The 27,471-nt window shown below is 52.9% G+C and overlaps 1 protein-coding gene across 3 annotated transcripts in view; it reads left to right on the plus strand.

The window, feature by feature from the left end:
* Positions 1-5,140: 5,140 nt before the first annotated feature.
* Positions 5,141-27,471, plus strand: part of CDH22 (cadherin 22) — a 124,166-nt gene continuing 101,835 nt past the window's right edge. For all 3 annotated transcript variants that reach the window (XM_036826857.1, XM_036826856.1, XM_036826858.1), the window contains exon 1: positions 5,141-5,264. The gene's annotated coding sequence lies outside the window, so the exon portion shown is untranslated. The remainder of the gene's footprint in view (positions 5,265-27,471) is intronic.

Genomic DNA, 27,471 nt, shown 5'->3' on the forward strand with positions numbered 1-27,471 from the left:
GGGGGCTACTCTTCTTTGTGGTGCACAGGCTTCTCATTGCGGTGGCTTCTCTTGTTGCAGAGTACCGGCTCTAGGCACCCAGACTTCAGTAGTTGTGGCATGTGGGCTCAGTAATTGTGGCATGTGGGCTCAGTAATTGTGGCACGCGGGCTCAGTAGTTGTGGCACGCGGGCTCTAGAGTGGAGGCTCAGTAGTTGTGGCGCATGGGCTTAGTTGCTCCACGGCATGTGGGATCTTCCAGGACCGGGGCTCGAACCCATGTCCCCTGCATTGGCAGGCGATTCTTAACCACTGCGCCACCAGGGAAGTCCCCAGACTCACTCTTTGAATCCTGGAGCTTGTTTTCCATCCCTGCGCTCTCTCCCTTGAGAAAAGGGGAGAAGGGAGAGGGAGCCTGGCTTTAACCCCTGTTCTGTCACTGACTTGCTCTGAATCTGCGGGTGGTCACTTTCCCCCTCTAAACCTTCCCCATCTGGAGCGTGCGGCTGATAATCCCACATTACCGAGTTGTTGTTCTCCTTATTAATTACAGCAAACATTTATTCTAAGTGCTTACATGGGTTCACGCATTCACCCAGCCCTTTGACCTAAGCACTGTTACCACCATGCCCGTTTTACCTATGAGGAAACTGAAACGTGGAGAGGTGAAGTCACTTGCCCAGGACGACACAGCAGGTAAGTGGGGTGATGGGGTTTGAACCCAGACAGTGTGCCCCAGGATGAACGCGATGGGGTGTTTAAGTGCGCAGCGGGCGTTCGGAGCGTGTGTCTCCCCTGCAGGCTCGAAGCCCACCGGCTCTCTCCCGGGCGGCGGGGCCTCCCCCCACCTCACCCCCGCCCCGCCCCTGCGCTCCAGTCGCCCCGGTGGAGGAAGCCTGGGGTCCGTAGAGGCTCAGAGCGCTGCGAGCCCCTCGTGGGGGGCCCTGAATCCGCGTCTGGGTCCAAGGTCCCTTCCTGGGAGGGGCTGGGGGGCGCCCTGACTGCCCCCCCACAACGCCCACCGGCGGGCTGGCGGCCCCAGTCCCCGCGCTGACATTTCTTTGGTTGTTCATGTCACGGCCCTTCAGTCTGCGCAGTTTTACAAATGTGCTGTCGAGATGAAAGGCGCCGGGAACAGCGACTGGAGAGCAAGTTCGGAAAAGCTTTTAACTTCCGGCTTCTAGAGACAAAACGCGAGGAGGGGGAGGAAAGGAGGGATCGGGGTGGAGGGGGAAAACAGAGGGAGGGGAACAGAGGAAGAGAGTGGGGGAAAGGCGGAAAGGGAGGGAGGGAGGGAGGGAGGAAGGGAGGGGAGGCATTGAGAGCAGAAAAGGAGGGAGGAGAGACGGAGGAGGAGGATGGGGACAGAGAGAGCCAGGATAGGACAGGTGAAGTGGAGGCAGAGGGAGACTGAGGGAAAGGGACAAACAGAGATAGGAAAAGACAGAGAGACACAGAGAGAAAGAGGCAGAGAGAGTGAAGGAGGGTGGACAGATGGAGTAGGAAGTGGGTAGAGAAAGACAGACACAGAGACACAGCTAGGGGGAGAGAGAGAGTGAGAGAGAGAAAGAAAGAACAGCCAGAGAGAAGAACAGAAGGACAGGTAGAAAGAGACAAATAAGGAGACAGACACTAAGAGAGAAAGAGTCAGGGAGACCCAGAAACACTGCTGAACAGAAGGAGACAGAGGGGGGTTGAGCAGGGGAGACAGACAGTGGGTGAGAAGGCAACAGGCAGACATAAAGAAATGAACAAGGAGATAGAAAGATAGAGAAGGGCTGCAGGTGGAGACAGAGAGAAGTGGGGCCCTGTGGGCTCCAGCCACGGTGTAAGGAAATGTAGAAAAGGAGAGCAGAGCCAGGGAGTAGGGCAGAGCCTGGAGCTGAGGGCAGTCTGCCCACTTCCTTGACACCTGTTCAAACTCTTGAGCACACCCTGCCATTAAGGCGTTCAGGCTGGAGCAGCTGTTCTCAGTTGTGTGTGTGTCGGGGTGGTGGTGGTGATTTTGCCTCACAGGGGAGGTTTGGCCATGTTGGGACACATTTTTGGTTGTCACATCGGGGGTGGGTAGGGGGGATTGATGGATGTGCTGGCACTAGTGAGTAGAGGCCAGGGGCGCTGCTAAGCACCCTGCAATATACAGGACAGCCTCGCACAACAAAGAATTGTCTGACCCCAAACATCAATAGTGCCAAAGTGGAGAAACCCTGGGCTAGAGGGAGGGGAATATTTATGGCCCCGGGTGACTACTCAAAAGGAAAACGTGCTCAGTGTCTCAGGACGGTGTTGGAAGCATCTGATATAAGTGAAAGGAGGACTTTTACAAACCCCCTCTCCGGAATCATTCTAGCCATTCCCCCCACCCTCTCCCACCCTTCCTTATCCCATCCCCATGCCTGGCAGAGCAGCATCTCCCTTATAAGTACACTCACCAGGCTATAATATAATCATGCACAGATTCGGACCTCTAACTGAGCACCTACAATGCATTAGGCACATTGCTTGCCTGGGGACGTATGGCACACCAGTTCAGTATGTGGGCTCTGGTGTGGTTTGAATCCCAGTTCTGCCACAAACTACTTGTGTGATCTGGGGCAAGTTTAGAGATTTTCTGTGCCTCAGTTTCCACATCTCTAAATGTGTGTGTTGGTTGGTATGAGAATCAAATGAAATGATCCATGTAAAGCAATTAGCACAGGGCTTGACACGTGGCAAGAGCTTGCTAAATGTTAACGACTGTTATTATCATGTCATTTTATCTGCACAAGGACGCTGAGGGAAGTGGCTTGCCCAATACCACACAGCCTGCTCTCAGCCCAGTGTGCTTCCTCTGTCACACTACACAACCTCTTGCTGCCCCTGTCACACTGCAGCAGAAGTTCCTGCTTACCTTCTCCCAGACCAGAGTGCAAGGTCAGGCCCAAGTGCCAGGCACCAACCTGATCTCGCCACTTGCCAGCTGTGGGAGCTTGACATTTCAGCACTTGGTGCCTCTGTTTCCCCATTTGTAAAATGGGGCTCATACTAGTTAGTCTCATTGTTGCGAGGACTTAAAAGCAAAATCATGGCATACAGGAAGTGTTCAATCATGGCTGATGGTGACCTCAGTGTGTGTTCAGAGCCTAGCGTAGTGCCTGGCCCAGAGTGGATGTTCAGAGAAGGTTTGTTGGAGGAAGGAAGGATTAGAAATAATCATGGAAGTGAGTCTGAGGAGTCCTTGAGAGAGGAAACCCGGGAGATCTAATAAAAAGTCATGGGGAGAAGAGAGAGATCAAAAGAAAGATGTGTGAGGAGTTCATTCAATGAACGTTTATGGAGCACCTACTGTGTGGATGCAGGTGTGAGAGCAACAGTGTCCCAGGCCAGAACAACCTGTGGACAATTAAACAGGTCTGACTCCTGAGATGAGCGGCACACAGCAGGGTCTGGAGGGAGAGGAAAGGAGAGAGGGGTAGCTGGAGCAAATGGCCAAAGTGAGTCGGAGGGGAGGAAGAGAACAGAAAGTGAGGAGATGCATCTGGAAGGGCTGGCCTCTGGTCTCTGAAAGCATGAAAGAGTGGAGGCTAAGAATAGAGAGGAGAGGGGAGGAGAGAGGCGAGAGAAGGAGGGGGCGATACAGAGACAGGGCTGGGAGAGATCAATGCAGGGGAATAAACCTAGAGAAGGACTTAAGGGAGGGAACAGGCTGGCAAGATGGAGAATAAATCTCAAAATAAATAAAAGAGTGATGGAGTTTAGTGGGAGGGGCCAGAGGGGCAGGCATGAGAGAGGTGATTTCAATCACCAGGGAGGAGAGAGAAGGACCAGGACATGGGGATGGAGATGGAAATTAGGGAAGGAGGCAAAGGAGGAAGCAGGATGGGGTGAGGTAGAGCCTGGGTCCCTGAGGACCCACAGGACTCCAGGGGCCCTGGGGCTCCCTGCTCCCTCTTGGCCTTGAACTTCATACATCATTATGTGTCTGGTCAGTGACAGCATGGCAGGACAGAGGTATATGGGGGCCTTGGCTCCTCCTATCCTTCACCCCCTATCCAACAGCCCTGGGGGGGGGGGCTCCTAAGGGGACATCCAATCCAAGAAAAAGAATGGGTCTATGGAACTCATCGGTCCTAGCCCACCAGCAACAACCTCATACTGAGAGCTAAGGGGCCAGGGGTCTCCTCCATAAGGCCTCATCCTGGAGAGATGAGACTACAGAAAGCCATGCAGCCAGCAGAAAGAAACTGGGCCAGGCAGAAAGACCGCAGGCAGCGGGCTAGCTGGATTTGAAAGAGATTGGAAAATCCACCTGCACGGTGTTTCAGGGCAGGGGAGGGGCTGGATGGGGGTGGGGGGATTTTATTGGGCGGCTCTGGGGGCCAAGGTGGCGCTAAATTTAGGATGGGGATGTCTTTCCTGTTTACTTTGTTGGTTGCAGGATGTCCAGCATCCCATCCCCCACCCCCAAGAGGAAAAGCCCCCGGGACACTTGACCTCGCACCTCCCTGGAGATTGGGCCCCCAGCCTCAACGCGCAGCGACTGCTTCTGAAACTGGCGGGTCAGTGCGGGGGGGGGGGGGCTTCTTGGCAGCCAGCCAGGGGCGGCCACTGGAGAAACCTGCCCCCACTCTCCACTGCGCCCCTCTCCTCTGAAGCCGGCCTCCCATAGTAGTGGGAAGAAAATGTGGAACCCTGGACGCAGTTAAGTCAAGTGGTGGAGAAGGGGCGAGTCTCAAACTGGGTGTCTCCAGAGGAGCTGCCAAGCTGAGAGGGAGACGGTGCCCCTCCTGGGGGCGCTCCCTTCGCGTGGATCTGCGGTTGGAAGGAGGAGGGGTACAGTCCCCCGGGGGTTCCTGGAACGAGGCCGCCGGTGGGACTGAGAGGCCGGCCCCTCCCGGCGGGGGAGGGGCGCGATCCGGGGGCGGGGGCCGGGGCTCCCCGGCTTCGGCGTCCCGGCCGGGAGACCGCCTGCGGCTCGGCGCGGCGCTGCGCTCCGGCCGGGCTGGCGCTGCATTCTCCGAGTCTCCACCAGAGGCTGCGGGAGCTAGGAAGGGATCCGTCCCTTGCACATTTCCCCCCTAGTCAGACACGCACACTCCCTCGCTCCCGCTCCCTCACTCCCTCGCTCTCCCTCGCTCACACACACGCGCGCACACGCCGCCGCGGCTCCCCCTCTCGCGCCCGCTCTCCCTCCGGCTCCTCCGGGCGGCCGCCGCGCTCCGGACTCGCCCGCCCGCGCCGGGGCTCCCGCCCCACGCAGCGTCCCGAGGCTGCAGGACTGGGAGAGCCCCGGGCCGCTCCCCGAGGTAAGAGCGCGGGGTGCCGCGGGAGGGGCGGCCGGATCGCCGCCGAAGGGAGGCTGCCCAGCCGGGAGGGAGCCCCCTGGCCGGCGGGAGCCGCCCGGCAGGCGGCGCGGGGGGGGGCGAGCCTCCCGCCGCAGGAGAAGCCCGGGTGCCCGCGCCCGGGCCCCGCGCGCCCCCTCCTCTCGGCGGGGCGGGCAGGGAGGGAGTTTCCCACGTCCAAACTTTCCCCGGCGCGGAGCCGAGCCGCCTCTCGGCCCGGAGCCAGCGGTCCCCGCCAGCCCCCCACCCCATCCGCCGCACGCCCCGGAGCCTCTGGGACCCCCGCGGGTCGCCGGGTGGCAGCGCCGGGGGCCAAGCCCGCGCGCCGAAAGGGGCTGGGGAGGTGGCGCACAGCCTCGACACGGGGACGCGGACCCAGGTGCTCCCGGCGCCCCCCACTCTCTTCTACCAGGTTTCGGCTCCCGGGCCCCTCCCAGAGGCGGGGTCCGAGCCGGGAAATACAGCACGGCGTGAGTGTGTGCGCGGGTGTGTGTGTGTGTGTGTGTGCGCGCGCGCGCGAGGTCGTGCCGCGTCCGGGGGCACCCAGAGGCCGACTTAAGCCGCGGCAACACGCGCGGCTGCGGCCACCTCGGGAGGAGGGGGATAGCTGGCCCACGGGGACCCCCCCCCGCCGGCCCCACCAGCGCGACCTCTCTACCCTGGGGCCGTCGGGCCGGTGAGCGAAGGGCAGCGCTGCCCTCTTCCCTTAGCATCTGGCTCCGGCCACACTGTCCCTTCAACGGAATAAGGACAGGGCCGACAGCCTCACGTCTAAAGGGAGCGTCACTTGGGACTGACCCTAGGGCGCCCGGGCGCTGATGAGGGAGTTGTGGATTGTGTGGGCGCGCTGGGTGCTGGGCGGCCCGCAGAGGGCACAGTCGGAACCCATCTTACTAGGGCCTCCGGACTGGACCTCCCCTCTCCATCTTCCCTGGGGCTGCCAGGCCCCTGCCCCAGCCGGGGCGTTGTGGGGGTGGGGTGGGGCTGGAGACCACCAGGCGGGGCTGCAGCAGGAGGAGCTAATCCGGAGTCCCTCGGGGTCTCCCCGAGCTGCAGGGGCACCCCCTGGTGGCGGGCAGAGAAGCCGCCGTTTCCAACACTCGCGCTTCTGGGAACCCTCGTGTCTTCTCTACCACTCCTCTGGGGCTGGCCTAAGGTTGCCCAAACCAACTCTTTTCTGTGTCTGATTCAAGCTTTCTCTGGGTCCCTGGGTCTGGCCAAGGTGCCCCGAGCACCGGCAGCGGCTCATCTGAGGGTTTTACCTGCTGCCAGCCCTTTGTCGGCCCCTCCTGCGAGGTTCTGGATCTTCTCCTCTTTCTCCCCCACTAGTCAGCGCCACTGCCCTACATCAGCATCACCATTGCCTTGGAACCCATAGGCTCCTCCCTAACCATCATGGTTCTCTGTCCCTCATTAGTACCCCATATATTTGTCTATCAATGCCCACTCCATCCCCCTTAATTACCCCTATTAACCGGTCCTTTTGGGGATTCTGTCTCCACACCCATCCTTTGGTCTTTGCCCATCTATGACCATTTCTCCTCCACCCATCTTCCATCCTGCCTGCCTCAGTTTCCCTCTGCAGCAGTCACCCCCTCCCTGGCCCAGCTACTTCTCCAGCCCCTCTTCCTCTCCATCTCCCAGTGTCTGGGATGCTCCTCTTCCCGTTCCTCCGGGAAGGAAAGGCCACTGTCGACAGTTTAATCCTGCTTCCTAGGGGTGTCTGCGTACCCACCTAAGACCACCCCCTCCAGTGCCTGTGGGGCAGGTGCTTTGCAAAAGCAGCCAGGTCTCTCTCAACCAAGCGGCAGCTGCCTTTCCTGAGAAGCCCTCTCAGCTGGCTCCTGGCAATGAGGAACCCCCTCCCCTATTCCTGACTGTGAGCACATTAGAGACCCTTGGACCCCGCTCTTTCCACTTTCAGAATCCCAGGTCACACGGTAAGCTATAGCCAGAGACAGAATAGGAACCCAGGTGTCCTGACTTCCAGGCCTTACCAATTCTCCTTATATGTCGGGCAGGTCTGGGGGGAGACGAAACAGTTTCCTGCCTTCACACTGCAAGCAGAACAAGAAGACCCCTGCTTAAACGAAAGAGGTGTTTAAATGAGACCCCCATGCTCCTCCGCCAGTACCCAGGGAAAGCCGTTGAAATCCCTTTTGCAGAGAAGCCTAAATAACAGACACCGAGGACGCAGCTCGGCCCCTAAATGTTCAGTGTTCCCCCCGGCAAGTCCCAGCCCTTCTATAAAAAGTGTGTGTGCACGGAGGGGGTGGCTGTGATCTCCAGCCGTTTCAGTTGGTCTGGAATAATTGTGCCTAGAGGCAGGACTTCCAATTCCCCAGCCATTTCCCAAGGCTCTGCTTTTTCCGAGGACTTCGCAGGAGCTCTGTGCTCCACGGCCCTCTGAGGGGGCCTGGGCAGGGACCCCAGGAGGGCCTGTCTCCTCCGAGTTAGAAAAGTTTGGAGCAGCTAGTTTATTTACCACATGGGCGATAGGAGTCAGCCAATTAAATCTCCTTGCCTCTCTCCCTGTTCTTTTTTTTTTTTTTCCCCTTTTTCTTCCATCAGGAAGCTCCATTTGGAGATGCAACCTCAGGTATTCAGAGAGAAAGAGAGAGAGAGAGAGAGAGAGTGAGTGAGAGTGAGTGATTCCCGTTTATATAACTCAGAGCAGCAGCCAGTGCAGCTCGGCCTGGGAGGGGGTGGGAGCTGAGGATGGAGTCAGTGTTGTTCCAGGAAAGAGGAGAACATAAGGAGTTGCCTTGGGCTGGGGTTTCAGGCCTGGGGGCTTCCCCATCCTGTCCTGGGGCAACCCAAACAGGGCGTTAGGGATTGGGGACAGGGAATCCACCCCTGTCAGTCCAAGAGGAGACCCAGGCCTCAGGCCAAGCTCAGGAAGAAAAGCTTCATGCCCCCAGAGAAGGTGGGTGTACCCTCCACGCCTCCCACCTCCCACACCCCCACGGGACTCCTCAGAGTGCCCTTAAGATGGGGCTCTTGACTAGAGGCCTTTGCTTCCTGGAATCTTGTGTTTTGATATAGGTCTCTCTAGAGAAAGCCTAGATTTCTTTTTTAAACTACCAAGGACAGGCTCTGACCTCAACTTTTTCATCAGGGCAATGGGCATAATTGAATTTTGCCTTTTCTCCCATGGAGGAGACAAGGACTAACAAGAAACTTGTTTGCAAAATGGTCTGAGCTCTAGGTATCTGCCAGAGGGCATGTTTTTCTCATTGAGAATGATGTAGAGTGGCTGCTGGGACAAGGTGGATGGAGGCATGGCTGTCGTGTACAGTTGGGTAGGTTGTTGACTGTCTAAGGGGACTCAGTACAAGAGACTAGGGGCTGAAATCCATCTTAAGCTCCACTCAACAAATCAGGTGCCCTAAAGGCAGACTGTGTCCTTCCTTTGGAGGAAGGGACACCATTCTCTAATTTGCAAAATAGGTTTCATATACCCTCTGGCCATGGGCCTGTAGCACTACATGCCCCCAGAGGAGGATATTTTTTTAAATTCCCACAGAGTTGCCCAACTGGGGGTTAAGGATATACACACTACTTACTCTTTAGCCCAATCCTCTAACAGTGTGGACACGCTTCTGGATACGGGAGTCTGGGCCTGAACACATGGTGTGCAGGGACCTGGAGGGATTCCCTTCCTGCCCCATGTCCCCTTCCATACCCCATCGGCAGGCCCCTTCCTGCTGTCACATAGAGATTAAGATGGGAGCTTCTTGCTTCCTCATCAGACCCACAGCCTTCAGCCATCCACTGCTACTAGCTCCCTCTTTTGTGTAATATAAATAGCTGATTAAGAACATGGGCATTGGAGTCAGACCAGCTTGGATTTGTGACTTGCTGGCTGTGTGACTTTGGGAAAGTTACTTTGCCTCTCTGAGCCTCAGTTGCCTCCACTGTGAAATGGGGGGAAAAATGGTAATACCTACCTTATTGGGTTGTTGTGAAGATTACATGTGCATGAGTATGTATGATGCTTAGCACAGTGTCCGACACACAGGACACTCAAACAATGAAGCGGTTTTGTTACTGTTATTATCCTCTGTTTGTGTCCCTTGGTTTCCGTGGGGCTGAAGGCAGCTGTTCCTCTTGTTTGGTTTTGTGCATGACTTTGGCTGCCTGCACCCCTGCAGGAGGGTGAAGATGAGTCAGGACCACCAGGATCTGTCTCTGACCTCAGGATCCTTCAAGGGACTGGCCAGTGCCTGCATGTGGCTGGGACATCAGAACACGTTCTAGATTCCCGGATTCATTTCCCCCTAGTCTCTACCTCTTTTCTCTTCTCCCGTCCATCCCACGATCCCTGCTCTGGCTCAGACCTCACTGGCTTTGCCTAAGCCGTTGTGGCAGCCTCCTCCCTGGCCTCCCAGCCTCTGATCCCCTCCCCACCGCAATCCCTGCTGCAGAAGAGCGATCTTTCGCCAACGCAGGTGGGATCGTGTCACTTGCGTGATTAAAACCCTCCTATGGCTCCCCATCGCCTACTGAATTAAGTCCGGACTCTGCACCGTGACATTCAAGGTCCTTGTAATCCGTCTGCATCCTCCTTTATCTCCCACTGTGCCTCCAATCCGACACTCCTGCATTCAGCCACACCTGCCCTTCTACCTGAATGCCCTTCCCCTGAAGATCTTTCAAAGCATTAAAGACCCAACTCAAATAGTACCTTGCATCCACCCAGCCGTCAGTCTAACAGTCCATCCATTTGTTATCCAGTTTAAAATATAATTTTACACATCCATATTAGATGTTTACTATGTGCTAAACGTTGTGCTAAATGCTAGAGATACAACGGAGAACAAGCAGACACGATCCCAGCCGACAGGAATCTGACGGTCCTGGGAAGGAGACAGACAATTAAACAATTCTCATAAACCTTGATAAGAGCCAATGAGGGGCCAGCATTTGCTTCCAGGAGGAAGTGGTGGTTAAGCAGAGACCTGCAGGTTGATTAGCAGCTATCTAGGAGACGAAGGGGGCGGGGCAGTGGGCAGATGGGAACAGGCTCCAGGCCAAGGAGTGCAAGGTCCAGAGCTGAGAGAGAATGTTGGAGGAGCTGCAAGTTCAGTTGGCTGAAATGGAGCACAGAGAGCCTGGGGTCCAGGTGTTGGGGTTACAGGAAACGAGGCCAGTGAGGTGGGCGGAAGCCGGTCCTGTGGGTCTTGAGAGCCACGAGGAGGAGCTTGGACTGCATCCTGAGAGCCCTGGGGAACCACTGAGGGGTTTTCAGCAGGAGAGTGGCATGATGGGATTGCCTTGAGAAGCCTCACTTTGCTGCTGGATGGAGAACGGATTGGTGGGGGAGATGGGGTCCGGAGCTGCCAGTGGCCAGGTCTGGGGAGTAGAGGAGGATGGTGAGGTTGGAGGAGTAGGATGCGCAGGGCTGGGAGATTTGGTAGATGTGGGGGACAGGAGGAGTCCTTGTTTCTGACTTGGGAAGCTATGTGGGTCTCCAAGAGGTGGAGACCAGCTGTGGACAGAGTGTATGTGAGATGCTGGTGGGACGTGCAGTGGAGATGCCCGATGGACAGTTGTGCAGAAAAGACTGGGCCACCCTGAGAGTTCTAGGCCAGAAATAGATCTTTGAAGCCACAAGGATGGATGAGATCCCCCAGAATAAGTCTGTAGAATGCAAAGAACCTTGAGGGACCCTCAAATTTCAAGGACAGGTACATCCCAGGAAGCCTTTTCTGATCCATCCAGGCACAGATGACTTCCATCTACACTGAGCCCCCTAGCAATTAGTTTAGGTTTTGTTTTGTTTTGTTTTGTTTTGTTTTTCCTGTCTGCCTTGTATCATCGACTGGCTCCACAGTTCTTAACCAGGGGCGATTTTGCCCCCAGGGGACATTTGGCAATGTCTAGAGACTTCTCTGGTTGTCACAGCTGGGTAAGAAGCTGCTACTGGCATCTAGTGGGTAGGAGTGCTGAACAGCCTGCGATGCACAGGACACGCCCCACAGCAAAGAATTATGCAGCCCCGAATGTCGATAGTACAGAGGTTGAAAAACCCAGCCATGGATGAGAAGATCCTGAAGGCAGGCTCTGGGTTTTTTCCATTTTGGTCTCCCCAGGGTCTAGCATGGCATATGACATATGGCTCACTACCCTCACTGAATCAAATTTGGGCTTGAGGAGGGGGCCTCAGTCCATGCAGCAGTGAAGCCTACAGTGCTCAAGACCCAACCCTACCCAGGGTTGCCTGGCCCATCGCCAGCAGGCTGGACCAGCCCACGATACAGGATGGAGGGAAGGATGAGCCGATGGGGCAAACCTGCTGAAAAGCTGCCAAAGACCCCAGAGATTGAGGGCATGTTGCTGTGTATATTTTGCCAGCCTCATTTTTTCCTTGTCTTGTTAACTTCTGTCATTTCTTTATCTCCCAAGTGAATATATGTTATTTTTGTTAACAGGCAAGTTACAGATAAACAATAGGAGAAACATGACAACCTACTGATTAAGAGCACGGGCTCTGGAGTCAGAGAAAGCCAAGTTTAAATCCTGGCTCTGCCACTTACTAACTAACAGAGTGAGCCTCTGTTTCCTCATCTGTAAAATGGTTTTAATGAACCTGCCTTGTAGGATTGTAGGGAAGAGTAAATGAGACGATATAGACAAAGGGTTTAGCCCAGCGCTGGGCTTGTAGGAAGTCTTCAATACAGAGTCACTACATAAGTGTATGTGTGTGTAAATTTATATGTATGTATATACATGTATGTGTCTTTTTGTATATGAAAGCATCTTTAATTAGCCATGATCCACCATTTGGCTAACATTTCAGTGCATATCCTTCTGCCATGCCTGGATTTTTAAAAAATAAAAATGGCATCTTGCTTTATACATAGGCCTTTGTAACCTGCTTTTTTCACTCTATAATATATTGTGAATGTCTTGCCGTTTCGATAAATACACATCCACATCGTCATTTTTTAAGAGCTGCACGGTTCTCCATTGTGTGGCTGGACCGTAATTCATTCAACCAGCCCCCACAGTTGGACATTTGGGTTGTTTCCAGTCCTTCGCGATTACAAACAATTCTGCAATGAACATCCTTGTACAAACATCTTCACGCTCTTGTCCGATGATTTCCTCGGGGACCACTTGGACATATTTGGCAGGAGGCATGTGGCCCTGACCAGATTCCTCAAGTAGAAGCCCTTGGGCCCAGCAAGGAGGTGGCTGGGGGTCCCCGGGGAAGGGAGAGGATGCCCGATGGCAGAGAACTCTTTTGGCCCCTGGAAAGCAGGTTCTGATGTTAAGACCGGGCTTCTCTATGAGCGAAACAGCCCCACCCTATCTCTCTGTTGTCACTGTGGTGCTTGCAGAGCGAGGCACTGGGGCTGAGGAGGTGGACTCTGTGTGTGCGTGATGGGCAGAGTGACAGGTACCAGGCAGGTGGGGACGCAAGGTGGAGGGGCCCCAGGCAGGCTGATGGATGGGTAGCCGAGGCGGACAGATACAGGTCAGTGGGCAGACAAGATGATGGGCAGTGACGGGCTGGAAAGATTCAGGGGACCAGACACAGGACAGTGGCCTCACAGTGGAGCCCACAGGAACCAGGAGCTGAAATCCTGTATTCAGGGACATGGGGGAGTTCCTGGGAGATGCAGCCAGGCCCCGAGGCCAAGAGGCTCCCAGGGATTCTTCTGTCATCCAAGCAGCTGTTTAGGATTAAGCATGTCAGAGCTGAAAGGATCTTTAGTGTGGATGGGCCCAACCCTATTATGCAGATGGGGAACTGAGGCCCCAGGGGAGAAGGGAACTTGCCTAGGGTCCTACAGTGTCTCAGCAATGGACTGAGCCCTTTGCCTCTAATTCAGTCCATTTTCATTTCCATTTTTTTTTTTTTATTAATTTATTTATTATTTTTGACTGTGCTGGGTCTTCGTTTCTGTGCGAGGACTTTCTCTAGTTGCGGCAAGCGAGGTCCACTCTTCATCGCGGTGCGCGGGCCTCTCACTATCGCGGCCTCTCTTGTTGCGGAGCACAGGCTCCAGACGCGCAGGCTCAGTAATTGTGGCTCACGGGCCTAGTTGCTCCGTGGCATGTGGGATCTTCCCAGACCAGGGCTCGAACCCGTGTCCCCTGCATTGGCAGGCAGATTCTCAACCACTGCGCCACCAGGGAAGCCCCTCATTTCCATTTTTTTAAATGATCCTCCCACCTGGGCTTGAAAGGAAGAGGACCAGGTTGGCAGAGAGGCAGGTTATGGCCCAGCGGGGGAGGGGGCTGGGAGGTCAGAGTGAGCCTGGTCATGAATTTCTCCATCTATCCTCCTCCCACGATTCTATTTCTGCCACCCTACTGTGTGCTGTTGAAAGCACAGACCCACCGTGGCTCTGCCACTTACTAGCTGAATGACCGCAGATAAATTGCCCCACCCATGCCTCAGTTTCCTCATCTGTACCTACCCCAGAGGTTTGTTGAGAGGATTACAGGAGTTAATAAAGTCCTTAGAACAGTGCTGGGACCATGCTAAGTGCTCCATGAGCCTTAATTACTAATATTCCACTATTTTGCCCTTATTTTTTTCCTTTGAATTCTGTGTCAGTGTGCACACTCACAGGCGCCTCCACAAGCACGCTGTATCCCCTTGAAGGCAAAGAATGTGTCTTTCTCATCCTGTATCTCATCTTCACCTCTCACCACCAGGGCCCTCTAGCCAGCTGGGCACATATATAGTAGGTGCTCAATAAATGCGTCTTGAAGTGGCTTGTGGTCTATATCTGGTTGAAGGGCTTAGGGAAGGTTCATCAGAGGGTGGCGGCCGTGGAGCTGTGTGTTGGAGTCTAGGATGGCTTTGCGGCGGTAGAGGTGGCAGCGTGGGCATCCCAGGTTGGGGGACAGCATGAGCGAAGCGGGGAAGCTTGGTGAACGTCTGGTGACAGATCATTGCCTGCTGTGACCAGAGCACCGAGACCATAAAAGGGAGGAACGAGAGAGGCTGAGAAAGCGGGGATTCAACAGAATTCAGAATTCATCCTCCAGGCCGGGGGATGCAGGCCATGGGGAGCTATTGACTAGAGCTTTAGGAAGATCACGCTGATGGCATTGTTTTAGGATCGACTTGAAGGAAAGAGAAAGGAAGCAGCAGGCAGGGGCAGCTGAAATCGTCCCAGAGACAAGTGAGGCTGGGGCTTGAATGAGGTCGTGGAGAACAGCTGCCAGAGGGAAAAGGCACCGAGGAAATAGGATCAACATGACTGCTGGTCGTGGAAGATGAGGAAGACAGAGAAGTAAAAAATGATGGTCTCAAGCCTGGGTGTCTGGGAGAACTGGCATGCCATCAACCACTTTGGGGGTCTATATTTGGGAGATATGGGGAAAAGCTGAGATGCCAGCTAAGGTTATTCATCCATCCAGCCTCCCATATAAGCCATCCATCCATCCACCATCCAATCCGTCTTCCTCCTGCCCACCCGCCTCCATTTAAACATCCATCTGCCCAGTCCACCCCTCCTTCCCCCTCCTCCACCCCTCTATCCATCCACCCGTCATCCACCACAGAGGTACCACTGCCTTTCTTTCCATCTTCTGCCATCCATTTATCCACACTCATTCATCCATGATCCTCCAACTTATTCATCCATCCAAGTTACATTTCTTGTGAGCCTACAATATGCCAGGCTCTGGTAAAATCTTATCACAAGCCTTTAGAGATGCTTGATTGATAATAAAGATAGTGATTAGAAAATCCAATAGAAGGGACCAGAATTCTTTTACCTAGAAGAAAGAAATTTGAGAGGACACTTTATGTCTCCAAAGTACGGAGGATGCCCCGAAATAAGGTGGTCTGCAGATCAGCTGTGTTCTATTCTTGCAGCTGGAGGGACTGTGGTTAGCTTGGAGGGAGGACTGCCTTATTGATCATTACAGGTGTCTGAAGTACCTACCTGATCATGTGTTTGGGCTAAAGGGGGACACAAAATCTATAGGGGTGACTTAGAGGGGATGAGTACAGACTGGTGCATTTATGGTGCAGTTAGTGGAGAAGGACTCAGGACTTGCCTTGAAGAAAGGTAGGGAAGGCGGGGCAGAGGAGCAGAGGACCACGGTGAGGGGAACTTCGGGGGAAGCAGATAAACCTGTGGCTGGGATGAGCCAGGACAAAATAGGGCACCTTAATTCTCAAAGCAACCCTTAGAGGAAGGGCCCCTCCATTCTCCTCACTCAGCTTCCATTCCTTCACAAGCCAACATTTCTCTCTGAGCACCCTGCCTCTTACACAGCACTGACCCCTCCCAAAGCCTCTCCCCCGCCTGGATTTAGCCTTGATCCCTTCACTGAGCCCCTGTTCTCTCTTCTGAGCCTTGTTTCCTCAAGATTCCCAATCTCCTCGCAAATCCCAGGCTCTCAGCGGAGCCCCTGGCCGGAATCCCCCACTCTCATAGCCCTCACCTCTTCTCTGAGCCCTGGTCTCTTTGTGGAAGCCCTCTCCTCTCACGGCAGATGCCCCAGAAGAGCTCTCGCTCCCCTCTGCAAGAGCCCTAGCTCCCTGCAGAGCACCCCCCCTCCTGGAGCCCCAGATCCTCTCACAGGGCCCCATCCCCTCCTGGACACCCAGGTCCCTCGCAGAGTACCTACCACTGCACTTAGCTCCTGGCCACTTTCTGCATGTACTTCCCTTGTTCTCTAACGGAATATCTGTCCCTGCTCTGAACCCTCCTCTCCTCTCTGAGGCCCCATTCCCTCGTGGAGCCCTCCTGCCTGCCCGCATCTCAGGGCCCAGACCTTGCTCTCCAGCCTCTGTCGAGCAGCAGGCAGTGGCTTCAGCTCCACAGCCATCCCTGGGGCTCTGCATCAACCCAGTCAGCCCACAAGACCCTCCCCACAGCCTGTGCAGTACCCTGGGGGGCTTTGGGGATGGAGGGACTCATAGGTGCCCAAGTGGGCTGGACTGGGGGCAGAGACCAGCAGCTTTGGCAGCTCAGCTCGATTCGTGGGCTGGGAGAAGCTGGAGACTACTGCTGCTTCTGGGTTAGGAAAACAATCACAAATTAGAGAAAATGCTTTGGGAAATTGCTCTGCTGTTTGAGAGGAGGTCGCCTTGGGAGGGAGGGAAAGAGGCCCTAAGCCAGCAATGGCTCCCCGTGGCCTCGCCCATCGGCTCCAGACCATCTGCTTGGCGTTCGAGGCCCCAAGCGTGGTCACCGGCCGAGTGCTGACACCCACCTGGTCCAGCTAAGCCATTGCTCCAAGGTCCATTCTCACCTGCGGAACTTTGCTCACCTGGGCTGAACTCTTCCACCCATTTAGCGTGAGCGCTTCCTTCCGGTCCTTCACGAACCATTGTTAGCTGTCTTGACTCTTTGACAGTCCCTCAAGGACAGGAACCACGTCTTGTACTACTAGCAGACAGGCAGATGGATCTGGGCACCCATCCTCATCTGACACATATTGGCTGGGTGGCCTTGGGCAAGTCTCTTTGACTTTCTGAGCCTCAGTTTCCTCATCTGTAAAGAGGGAAGAGTAAGACCTCCCTTGCTGAGTTGTTACTGGGAATGAATGAGGTAAGGGGCACACAGTGCCCTGCTCACCATAGGTATCAAATTAATGAAGATGACCCTCTGCATCTTGTAGCCAGATCAGAACAGTGGGCCATGGGAGCCTGCATTTATCTATGAATATGCACTTATCAGCAACATCCCCAGCTGCCCTCTTTGTACCTGTCTGTCCATCATTCCCCTATGGAGAAGATACAAAAAGAGGGCACATGAGCTTCAGGACAAGCACTTGGGGGTTCCTGATATAAGAAGATGAAGCAATAGATGTTGAATTTTATGAGTCTTCTGGCCATCAGGCAAGACTCAAGCCAGACCATCTTCTGTCAGGAGGAATTAGGACAGTAGCCAAGATCTTGGGTTCTGGAGCCAGACTGCCTGGGTTTGAGTCTGCACCTTCCTAGCTGCCTGACCTTGAACAAGTGACTTAACCACCTCATTTCCCCATCTGTAAAATAAGAATGATAATCACAGTACCTGCTTCATAGGGTGCGGTGAGGATTAAAAGAGCTAATATTTGTAAAGTGCTTAGAACAGTGTCTGGTACCTACTAAACTCTAGAAAAGGGTTTGTCAAATAAAATTGATGAAGGATTCAGGGACATAGGGCAGCAGGGAGGCTCAAGCAGGATAGGAGATGGGCTTTCAGAATTGGGTTTTTGCAGCGCTAGAGTCCAGCCAGTTGCCCGTCAAATTGGCCTCTTTCTAAATAACAGCACGGGATGCTCTCTAAGTAAAAGGGCTTTTTCTGGAGATCACTGGAGTGCTTCATTTGGAGAAGGATGGGCCCAGGCACATTGCACACAGAGGCTGCCTCTGCAGAGGGCAGCAGGGAAAGGGATCCAGGGCTCTCAGTAGCACCTCTGAGCCCTGAGGGTCTCACCTGCCCTTTCTGTGGCCCAGTGGAGGTTCCCTCCTGGCATGACTATTCTCTTCCTGCCAATGACAGGTGAGACCAACTGCTGGTTCCTATGATGGAGGGGGGACCAAGACGCTTTGTCAGGGGGTCTCAGAGAATTCCCTCCCACAGGCTGGCTGAGCAGGGAGTGGAGGGTGTGTCCTGGGATCCGCTGCTCACTGCAGCACTGGGAAAGTACAGTGGACCAGGCATGGTCCTTGCCCTTGAGGAAATTTGGGAGAAACAGATAATTCCTGGAGTCCCTCCTCTCCTTGGGCCTCAGTTTCCTCATTTGTTCTCTTCCTTTTTACAGAGTGGTCCCTCCACCTGCCCCTCTCTTTTTATCCTCCTCCCAAGGCTCCTCCCCAAGCAGAGGATGGGAGGGACCCCCAGGGAGGAGAGAGAGTTTGTACAAACTGGGGGCATGACTGGAACTTCTGATTGGCTGGTCAGGGCCATTCTTTTCCCTGGTTGCCATAGCAGCCATTTCCTGGGATTGTCAGTGATGAAACTCATAACATTGTTTTCAAATAATCCGTGTAATTGAAATAACAATTGAGCTGTTAACTCGTCTCTCACACTCCGGCTGGGACAGAGTCTCCTTTCCTTACACCCTCCTGCCCATCCCAGGAAGCTCTGGTCCCTCTCCATCTCCTCTCTGAGACTCCAGCCCCTTCCTTGGGTTGGAGGAAAAAAGAGGTAAATTTATTATAAAATCCTAGAAACTCAGGCACCCAGAGTTGAACCAGAACTTAGAAACCAGAATCCACCCCCCCATCTTTTGCAACCAGAGGCACAGAAGAGGAAGGGGCTTAACCAGGGTCACGCAGGAAGGAAACAGCTGAACTAAGACATGCATGTCTGTTCGTCAGTGGAGGTTGGAGTTGATGTGTTGCATTGAGGGGTTGATAGAAGTCCACAGAACTGCCCTCTCTAAGGACTTGAGCTTGTATGAATCCTTACCTACTCCTACCCCCATTTTACAGGTGAATAACTGAGGACCTGAGAAATTAAGCTTAATACACGTGTTTTTTATAACTTTTCAGAAAATATCTATTGAATGGGTGGTCTCAAAGAGCACAGACCGCTTCTCTCTCTCTTCACTCCCCTCCCCACCAACAAGGAACTAAGAGCTGGCTTCTTCAGTCGGAGGACTTCTTGGAAAAGGGGGTTGAGAGCAATGTGGGGACGTGTGGTTTAGAGGAAGAGGAGGAGGGATTCCTGGAGGAGATAATAGGAGGAGGGAATTCCGCAGTACCGAACCGCGCCCCCGCTCCCCGCCCACCATCCACCCCTAGTCAGAGGCTGCGTATTCAGAAGCATAAACATGAGCAACGCAGATCCTTGCCCAATCCTCAGCCTGGGATGGACTGAAAAATGGAAGAAGCAAGGCCTCTTCTATTAGTAAATGTCTCCATGCACATGTGGGAATGCAGGTCTGCACAGACAGCTCCCTATATTGGCAGCTTCACTGAGGATAAAAGCACTTAAAAAAAAGGGGGGGAGGGGGGAGCGTGTCTGGTAGCTGTCCAAGGTGCTCGCTGGGTCCGCAGACTGTGGATGGCTGGGCCAGCAGGCACTTGCTGGGACTGGGGGTGGGGACAGTTCTCTGAATGTGAGACTGGGTAACAGCAAGAGGCTGGCTTCCTTCCCTGGATTCTAGAGTGCTGGAACCGCTCAGGGTCTTGGCAACCATCTACTCCCTCCGTTCATTCATTCTTACTTATTCAACATTTACTGAGCACCTACTCTGTACCAGGCATTGTGTGGGCCATGAGGATATGAGAACTAGGGACACCCAGTCTCCATCTTCAAGGGCTCTTTCAGTCTTTTGGGGAAGACACACACACACACACACACACACACACACACACACACACACACCCTTTGTGGGGGAAGTGACTTGGGCTCAGTGTTGAAGGATGAATAGGAGTTCTCCAGGTGGATAATGGAGCAAATAGCATTTCAGAGGGGCAGCATAAGAAAAGAAAGGGAAGTATTCATAGTTTAGAGAGCAGTGAGAAGTTCTGTGTGGCTCAAGTTTTGGCTCAAGTATTGGTTCTGGAGAAGGTCAGTGACTTGTCCAAAGTGCCACCTTGAGCTGGGGCACAGCTAGGGCTAAAACATGATACCTTACTTTGTCAGAGAACCAGAACTTCAGAGCTAGTTGGGTCTTTGAAAGACTCTAGTCCAAACTGCCCATTTTTCAGATGGGAAAATTGAGGGTCAGGGATGTTCAGTATTGTGCTTGGGATCGCACAGTAAGGATGTAGCAGAGCTGGGATTTGAAATCTGGTCTGTTTGATATTAAAGCCTGAACTGTGTTCACAGAACAAAAGCTGGGAGCAGGGTGAGTGCCACCTCAGCTCAGCTGGAGAGGGCTTGGGCAAGGTCAGGCTGCCCCAGCGGGACCTTTCCCTGGCGTGGGATGGGCAGCCTGGGCCAGCTCCTGTCCCATTGTTGGCACTCAGCACTTGCACAGGAAGAGCACGACTCCAGCAGGAAAGCTCAGCAGCAAGCCTTCCTCTTGGCTGGAGTGAGCCTGGTCCTACTTGCAGTGCTGCCCCGACTCTCCGAGTGACCTTGGGCAAGACATTACCTCTCTCCAGGTCTTACTTTCTACAGTCATCTATATCATAGGAGTATCCTCCTTGCCTTCTCTCTGGGGCAGTTGTTCTTAATGGTGAGGAGGAAGGGGGCATGACTTGGACCCGTAGCGGACATCTGGCAGTGTCTGGAAACAGTCTGGTTGACAGGGGTGCTACTGGCATCTAGTGGGTAGAGGCCAGGTATGCTGCTGAACAGCCTACAGGGAGCAGGACCGCCCCCTGCCACAGAGAATCATCCAGCCCAGGATGTCAACAGTGCCAAGGTCGAGAGGCCCTGCGGTCCGAGCCTTGTTTTGCGAAGATCAAATGAGGCCACGAGGGTGGGCACCGAGGGCTGTGCAGAGGTGCACCCCAAGCCGTAACGTAGAGAAGCAGAAGTGACCTTGATGTTGGGCAGACCTGGCTGTGTTGAGAAGTACTTAACCTCTCTGAGCCTTCGTTGCTTCATCAGTGAAACAGAGGCAGTAATAATAGCACCCATCTCAGGAGACTGTTGAGAGGGGTGTGATGAGATCACGTATGCAGATGGCAGAGGAAAACGGCAACACGGGAGGTTGGGGGGGCCCCCACCCGGGGGGCCCCCACCCTGAACCCCTCTACTGCAGACGCAAATGCTGAGCCTTTAAGCTCAAACTGCAGAGCCAGCTCTGCCATGCAGAGCTAAGGGATCTTGGGCAACCTACCCACTCTGTGCCTCAATTTCTCATCTGTAAAATGGGGAAGACAATAGTACCTACCATATAGGTTTGGTGGGAAGGTTAAAAATGAGTTAACAGACGTAAAGCACTTAGAATAGCACAGAGTAAGTGCTATGCCAATGTAAGCTACTATTGTTGTTATGCTGTTGTTGTCGTTGTTATTATTCTATGGATTCTATCTGGAACAAGGCACTCACACAAGTTGCAAAAGGTGCCTCAGACACTAGCTTCTCCAGATGCCGTCTCTCTACAACTTTCTGCCTGTCCCTCCCCCGCTACCCAAGCCTCCCATGGACCCGGCTTAGGGCCTCTGCGACCCTGCCGAGGCTGCTGGTCTCCCTCTCCACAGCTCCCACCCTGCTTGTCTATAGCTTCACGAATCCCATCTCCACCCTTACCCTCCTCCTCTCCTGTTGAGTCCACCAGAGCCAGAGATGGCTGTGAGAAGCTGAATCCATGGGGAGGGAGACATGGGCACCTGTACCTCACTCTATAACTCAGGCCCCATTACACCAGCTCTCAGCCCTGAACACTCATATCCTGAGCGCTCTGGCCCACCTGGACTAGCCCTTGACTAACCCTTCAGAGAATGGATAAATTCTTTAGCACAGGGTTTCGCAACCTCAGCACTACTGACATTTGGGGCTGGATAATTCTTTGTTGAGGAGGGCTTCTCTGTGTATTGTAGGATGTTTAAAGCATCCCTGGTCTCTACTAAGTAGATACCAATAGCACCCCTCCTCCAGATGCAACAACCAGAAATGAGCCCAGACATTGCCAAATGTCCCCTGGGTGGCAAAATCATCTTTGGTGGAGAATCACTGTTCTAGAACTTTGTTATAAAATGTGAGTTTCTGTCTTATGGTATCCTGGCAGAGATGCTTTTAAAACCTAATGAATGTCCTCAGATTGGGCCCCTGATGCCACCCTCAGCTTTATCCCATTTTACAACCAAAATTCTAATCCTTTGACCCATTGGCAAAATCGACTGGCCACAAGCATCAGGCTCAACTCCCAAACTCTAGGCCCTAACCCAAAACCCTGAATCTTAATCTTAAATCCAAAACTTCAACCTATTTCCCAAATCCCACACCTTAATTCAAATTCTAATCCTAAACCCTCGACCTGTTCTAAATCTTCAGATTTCTTAACCTCAAACAGAATTCGAAATCCACAGGTTAAATACATATATGTATATGTATAATATATATATATATATTTATATATAAATACATAAATATATATAAAACTGAATCACTTTGCTGTACACCAGAAACAAACACAACATTGTAAATCAACTATACTTTGATTTAAAAAGAAAGAGAAATCAATCCATCAATCAATCCACAGGTTAGCCCCAATAGGAAACCTACATTTCCAGATCCTTCCGGCACCAGCTCCTAATCCCGGTCCCTGTCCCTTCTGGCCTCTGGAGATCCTTTGTTCGAGCTTCTAGCCTCCTCCCCTCCAAGGTAGCCCCAGGTCCCCAGGGAGAGGCAGGAAGGTCCAGGGAGTAAGAAGCTCCAGGAGGCAACTCTGTCTCATAACCCGTCCCTCACACTACCCCAGGCATCCCATCTGGAAATCCTATTATTTATTCATTTGCTTATTCAAACATTTAATGAGCACCCACTCTCCAGGCTTTGTGTTGGATACTAGAAAAACAGCAGAGAATTGGCTCCATTGCTGCCTACTGTCTACTGGGGAAGAGAAAGAAATAGACAAACAAGTAGACAGAGAGTTCAAAACAATGATTCCAGAGTCATTCGAGAAATGACCACCAAGCACCTATTATATGCCAAGCACCATTCTAAGTGCTGGTGATACAGCCCTGAGCACAAAAGACAAAGCTCCTACACGAGCTTCCATTAAAGGGCAAGGAGGCAGATAATAAATCAGTAAATGTATGCTATATCAGACAGTGTTGAGTTCTATCTATCTCAGGGAAGGTCTCACATTTAAGCCGACATCCAAAGGAAGGGAAAGAGTAAACCATGCAGATATCAGGGGCAAGGGTGTTCTAGGCCAGAGGAGCAGCAAATGCAAAGGGCCTGAGGTGGGAACATGCCTGTTACATTCAGAGAACAGCTATAGACGGTCAGTGTGGCTGGAATGGGGAGGGAGCAGGGATGGTAAGAGGAGGTCGGGAAGTAACAAGCGGCCAGATTGTGCTGGGTCTTATGAACCATTTTATCCAGAGTGAGACGAGAAGCCCAAGGAATTTGGAGAGGAGGAGTGTTATGATCTGATTTATGTTTTGACACCATCACTGAGAACAGTCTGTAGGGGGCAAAGGCAGAAGCAGGGGGACCAGCGAGGAGGCAGTGACCCAGGTGAGAGATGAGGGTGGCTTGGACCAGGCTGTGAACAAAGAAGGTGGTGAGAATAGTCAGATTCTGGATCTATTCTGAGGTAGCGCTGGCGGGATTTGCCGATGGATTGGATGGAGGGTGTGAGATAGAGTGAAGTCAAGAAGGACTGCAAGTCTTTTGACGGAAGCAGCTGGGATCATGGAGTTGCCAGTTACTGAAATGGGAAAGCTGGAAGAGGAGCAGCTTTAAATTGATTTTCTTTTACTATTATTTGGTGAGGGGTGGGGATAGAAGTCAGGAGTTCCGCTTTAGACATGATGAGTTTGGAGTGCATTTTAGACATCCAAGTGGAGACGTTGAACAGGCAGGTGGATTTAGGAGTTGGGGTTATGGGAGGAATCTGAGTTGGACGCAGACACTTGGGCATCATCAATAAATCGATGGGGTTTCAAGTTGTGGGATCGCATGTGATGACCTAGGGAGTAGGTGTAGACAGAAAAGACGAGCAGCCCAAGGACTAAGCTCTGGGCCCCACCAGCATATGGGGGAGATGAGGTAGAAACAGCAAAAGGGACAGTGAAATGGACAAGGTAGTGAGGTACAGGGTGCTGGGAGGGGCGCGTGATGCTGTCTTTGCTCCCGGTCCCTTTCTTTTGCAGTTGTTATCCTACCTTTTAATGAAGTCGTGAGTTAACACAGAGAAGTTGCTGACAGAGAAGGGAGTTGATACTGGGCAAAGGGAAAAGAGAAGAGAGACATCAAATCTAGAGCAGCCAGGGGAAACTTCATGTATCGGAGGTGACATTGGAGCCTGGCTTTGAGCAATTAATAAAAAATCCCCCATCAGACAAGATTGGGCGAAAAGCATTGCAGGGAGAAGGAACAGCACATGCAAAGGTTCAGAGGCCTACGACCACCAGGGTACACAAACCGAGCTCATGGTTCCTGACCCTCCAAACCTACATGACTCACTCCGCCTCTGTTCCCCACATCACCACTGGGTCCTCCTTGGAATCCTCCCGACAGGTCCCTCTCCCTTACCTCCCCGGAGCACTCCTGCTGTGTCCTGAGGATTCTGCCTCCTGCAGATCTCTAGAAACAGCCCTCTCCCCTCCACCCTCCCTGCCCCCACCCGAGACCGGCTCACCATTATCACTCACGTGGACAACAGCTGCTTCTTCCATCTCCCCGTTTCTTTCTCAGCCACCCCGTGAGGGTCCCTGCAGGGTAAGGGGCGCCCATCTGCTTTACACGCACAACAGCCTGGGTGTTTAAAAATGGGATAAGGTTGATGGCGATGCTCTGCTTCACAAGCTTTCAACAGCTTTCCATCACTATCAGGACAAAATTTAAAATTTAACAAGGCCCGCGAGGCCCTTCGTGGTGTGGCCCCCTGCCTGCTTTTCTAGCCTCATTTCAGCCCTCCTTCCCCATCACTCCTGATGCGCCAGCCTCCTGCTGCCTTTCAGATTTCTCAACTCCGCAATCCATCCAGCCTCAGGGCCTTTACCGGTGCTGTTCCCTCCACTTGTCCGCGCTCTCCCTCCCCCACCCCACCACTGCAGTTAACACCCACTCACCCCTCCAGCCTGAGAAAATCGGACATCCTCAGGGAACCCTTCCCAGAGCCCCAGACTGGACCAGCCCCCTGTTTGATGCCCTACTTGCTCCCCCATAACTTTATTTAGTCATCGTCATCGTTTTTGTTTTGTTTTTTTTGGCCGCGACCAGGGATCAAACCTGTGCCCCCTGAAGTGGAAGCACAGAGTCTCAACCACTGGACCACCAGGGAAGCCCAATCATCATTTGTTTTAATGCAGTCCTGAGTTAAAAAGGATAATAATAGCTAACAATTATTGAGTACTTCGTGCTCAATAATAAATGATAGTATATTACATGTTTTCCCATATTTTTAGTCATTTAATTGCTCAAACAACCCAATGAGGTAGCTACTATTCTTATTCCCGTTCTACAGATGAAGAAACTGAGGCCCAGAAGGGGTTATTTGGGCTGTAAGATCACACAGATATCTTAAAAAAGAGTGGATATATGTACATGTATAACTGATTCACTTTGCTGTACAGCAGAAGCTAACACAACATTGTAAAGCAACTAGACTCCAGTAAAAATTAAAAAAACAAAACAAAACATCACACAGATAGTGAAGAGCCAAACCGGCATATGGACCCAGGCAGCCTGGGGGTCCAGAGCCCGCAAACGTCTGTCTTTTCTGCTTGATGTTAAACCCCATGAGATGAGGGACCATGTCTACCTTGCTCACAGCTTCGTCCCCCGCATCCTTCAGAGGGTGCGGTAAATGTTGAATGAATGAATGAATGAATAGGAGTTTAAGCAGTACAAGGTTTGTGGTGTGGGAATGCAAGCAAGGAGGCTGGAGTGATGGACAGGACGAGACATGAAAAGCCCTGTATGGCAGCCAAAGGAGTCCAGACTTGGCTGTGGTTCATGGGAACCATGGAGCTTTCTTGAGCAGAGGAGGGTGGAGCTCCGATAAGTATGTTAGAGAGATCCCGCTGCTGGCAGTTGTGGAGGAGAGCCAGAGGTGGGGTCCTTTCCTGCCCAGTAGCCAGGCGAGACTGGCACCTGCCCCCTCCCACTTGGCCCTATTAGCATTCCGCGTGTGGCTTGGGCTCCACAATTAACACAAAGGTACAGTCATTCATTCTGACTGGCGGACTCGGGGATCAGCCAATGGGGGGCTGGCTGCACGGGGCTTCTGCTGGGAAGGCATGTCACAGCACAGCGGCCACCGAAATGAAAAGCTATTAATAATGATCCTGGAACTTCACTCCCATCAGCTGTTTGTTTAAAGGTGTTCCGTACTTGGAACTGCCTGATTTATGTGGGCAATAATGCGCCCTGGTCAGTCCGCACTTTTTAAAGCAGCGCTAATGGGGTGAGACCGAGACCCCGGGGGTTTCTGGGGAATAAGGCTTGAAGGCCAGGCCTGGTCAGCCTCAAACCTCAACTCCCTGCCCAGCACCATCTTAAAAGGCCCTGGAGATTACAAAAAAGGAAGAGCTGAAAGAGCCAGGAGAGCTGGCTTCAAATCCCAGCCGCTACACTTGACCGACTGAAGCTGTCTCTTCCCCCGCACCCCCCGCCCCAGCCTCAGCTTCCTCATCTGCACTTTGAGTAAAAGAACACCCAAATGGCAGGGTTGTTAGGAGCATCCGTGAGAAGCATACAGTAAGGGCTCAATAACGTCTTCGTTTTCTCCCCCATCTCTTTTTTTCAATGGAAAACTTCCCCACCACCTGCCCAGTCCTCTCCAGGAAGGAGAAGCAGTCAATCCACTTCAGTGTTTATCAAGGACCTATGGTTGCAATTTGATTTGAATTTCTGAAGGCCTCACAACAACAAGGAGAGACATAGTATCGTGCCCATTTTAGAGATGGGAAAGCTGAGGCTCAGAGGAGGAAGAGACAAGACTAAGGCGACCCAGCTCAAAGTTCACTACAATGTGAGTTCCAAATGGGCAGAGATTGGATCTATTTTGTCCACTACTGAGTACCCAGCACTTTGCACAATGCCTGGCACAGAATAGAAGTACAATGATTGTTGAGTTGCAAACAAAAAGTGTCAGAACCCTGAATCTTTGACCTGGAGGCCTACTGCCCTTTCCATGTTGAATCCCAGGGGTAGACACAGTCAGAAGAGCTGGGTGCTACCCCCCACCTCCTGGGTAAGTTATGTAATGGGGACATCGCATCAAATGACTCTAGGGAGGGGTTTCTCAGCCTCGGCACTATTGACATCTTGGGTTGGATAATTCTCTGTTGTGTGTGTGTGGGGGGGACTGTCCTGTGTACTACAGGATGTTTCACAGTAGCACCACCCACTAGATGCCAGTAGCACCCCTCCAGCTGTGACAAGCAAAAGTGTCTCCATACATTGCAAATGTCCCTGGGGGTCAAAATCGCCCCTGGTTGGGAACCACTGTTCTAAGAGTTTTCTCCAAACATCACACAACCTCTGCACAACAGAGGGTTATGTCGTGGAAGTCTGGCGGGGAGACGAGACTTGAACTCATGACCCAGCCATGACCCGAGAGGACATATCATATTGATATTTTCACAGAGTCACATTTTCCCACTTGGCCTGTTAGAGGG

Source organism: Balaenoptera musculus, chromosome 15, assembly GCF_009873245.2.
Source record: "Balaenoptera musculus isolate JJ_BM4_2016_0621 chromosome 15, mBalMus1.pri.v3, whole genome shotgun sequence".
In the NCBI taxonomy this organism is placed as follows: Eukaryota; Metazoa; Chordata; class Mammalia; order Artiodactyla; family Balaenopteridae; genus Balaenoptera; species Balaenoptera musculus.